The sequence below is a fragment of the Austrofundulus limnaeus genome, unplaced genomic scaffold (assembly GCF_001266775.1).
Source record: "Austrofundulus limnaeus strain Quisiro unplaced genomic scaffold, Austrofundulus_limnaeus-1.0 Scaffold222, whole genome shotgun sequence".
Lineage (NCBI taxonomy): Eukaryota > Metazoa > Chordata > Actinopteri > Cyprinodontiformes > Rivulidae > Austrofundulus > Austrofundulus limnaeus.
In genome coordinates, this window is record NW_013952624.1 from 329,310 (window position 1) to 332,099 (window position 2,790).

The window sequence follows — 2,790 nt, forward strand, 5'->3', positions numbered from 1 at the left end:
CCGTCTGGTTGTAGGCATGGAGAGTAGGCCGACCGGGTTTCTGGATCAAGATGCAGGACTGAGGAACGAGGGAGAGCAGGTAAGGAGCGGCAGGACGGGTCTAAGGCTGGGTCTGGGTACACCAAGGACCAGGAAGAGTCCAGGACTTCAAGGGTCCACCAGGAGAATGAGGGAGCACTGAGGCGGAGAGAGTCGAAACAAGATCTAAGGCACAGAAGGTCAACGGTTAGTATTGACATGTCACATAACTTTCATGGCTTATGAACTCCAACCAAAATAAGGCTAATGTTCCAGTGATGAGCGATTCAAGAGAGGTGTTGAATTTACTTCACCAAACTCTGATTTGAGTAAACTGAGTAATTTACACATTTTCTTTGGAAAGAAATGTGTAAATTTCTCAATTTGATAACCTCGGTTTAGTGAAACCAGTTGACATAAAGTCCTGATGCATCTCAGTAATCCAGGAAGAAAAAAATCAAAAAGAAAAAAATAAGTAGGTCCTCTGGATGGGTTCTTCTTTAGTGAAATGTTTCGTCTCTCCTCCAAGAGACTTCTTCAGTCTGATGAGTTTCAGGTGAACTTAATAAGCACTGCCCCCACATGGTGGACAAACAGGTTAGTCACATGCAAAGGAGGGCCATCGACTAACAATAGGCTTGATTATTTCTATTGTTCATAGAGGTTAATGTGCCCCATCACCTGACTTATTGGTTTGGATGCTTCGGCTGTGGTTCTTTGGTGTTTTGTAATGTGTATGTAGTGAGTGCAAGCGGGGCTCAATGTCCCCTTGTTTTTGTCTCTCTCCCTATTTGCGTTGGTATCGTTGGGGCCCTGATTCACATCTTTTGCTCACAGGGGGCTGAGTCATACTGGCAATAACAGCGTTGTAGGAGGAGGACAACTGGACACGAAGGCCTCCACCTCTGTTTAATGGTGGACGGTTTTTCTTCACAAAGATGGCTTCCTTTACTCCTCTCTCAAACCAACGTTCCTCTCTATCAAGGATGAGAACATCTTCATCTCTGAAAGAGTGACCGCTGGCCTGTAGATGAGTGTAAACTGCAGAGTCCTGACCTGATGATGTAGCTCGTCTGTGCTGGTTCATTCTTTTGAACAGTGGCTGTTTTGTTTCCCCAATGTATAACTGATCACAGTCCTCCTGACACTTAACAGCAGTTGACATAAAACTCTTTTCTCGATGAGTTTTGTCTTATTTAAATTTGTAGTGCGTAATGAGGTGTTAAATTTTAAAGTAAAGAAGTATCATTTTTATGTTTTGAATGTGAGTAAATAAAAGTAAAAGTTATGACTAAAAATACTTGGTAAAATTATAAATCCTCAAATTACTTAAGTACTGTAACAAAGTAAATGTACTTTTTGTTTGTACTGCAAGTACATTTGTTCACAAAAAGACCAGTTTGAATGTGTTTCTGTTGAAAGCCTCTTGAGACTGATTTGTTCCTAAATAAATATTTTCTATTTATTGTTAGTTTTTTTCACGAGATGACACCTTCTGTAGTTCTCTGCATCATGTCACCTTAGTTTAGCACCACAAAGCAAAAATAATAGTAATTTATAATAATGATTCTGAGTCTACAGCCGACAGTGGAACCTCAATAGAACAGTTTACTCGTATCAGGACCTTTACCCTTTAACTGACTCGAGTTGGGAAGTCAAAAACAGCCTTGATTCTGAAATCTGATTGGTCAAAAAACACTTGTCTTTGAGCTAAAACTCTGAATGCTGACAAACATAGTCGCGAAGTGTGAACTCCATGCAGGCTGCAGTTTGCCAACGGCTACAGGTGTAATTAAGATATTTAAAGGCTCATTAAATTTAATGGAATCTATCTCCAGGATTTGGCGTCACAGCGTGGTCCAGATTCAAAAACAACACATCGAGCGGCTGTGAATAAAAATTACCACTTGAAAGTGTCGACCCTGCTGGTGGTGCGAGAAGAAAAGTCACATTTACTGAGGTCAGTGGAATTTCTTCTTCACTGAACTTTAAAGGAGCTTGAACACTAAATATTTCAGTTTGATATTTAAGACACTGCTGTAAATGTTTAAAAAGACGTTTACTTGGCACCAATATTCAAGCCCTATAGTTACCTGTTCAATAACAGGGGAAAAAAATAACTACATTTGGAGACAATGTGTTGTGCTCAGAGCATTTCGGCACAAATCAAACAAACTTCACGCGACAGAGCACGCACAGCTCGACGGAGCTGTGACAGCCGCGCCTTTGACTGTGGAGTTCACCAAGGCAAATGTGACTCGGGCTGCTTAAAGGATGAGCAGCGGGTTTGAGCTGCAGCTGCAGGTGCACACCGAGCCGGCAGTCACACTCAGTCTCCTCATCCTCCACTTCCAAGCCTCCCAGGGGAGGCAAGGAGCTGCCGTGCATTTAAAGAGGCTTTGAAGAGAGGCTACTGTCAGCATGATTGCTCCTCGCTTTTTACAGCAGCAGGGAGGAAGAGGAAGTGCTGTACAGATCCTGGTGCAATAAGGACAGAAATATATCTTCCTTTATGTGAGGAGAGACAAGTGGAGCTGTCGCCAAGTAAAAAAACTTTTTAAAAAAGCACTGTGTTGGAGAGTCTGAAAGTATTTCCAAGGATAAAAGACAACAAGAACAAAAATGTAACAATAAAACAGAATAAAATGTAACTTTATTGCAATTCATTTTGTGACAAATTGGAGTTTATTGAGTGAGTTGACCCTGAACCAGTTTGTCCTCACTGACATAAAGTCCCAATTATCTTTCCCAATGATAAACACATCAAAACAG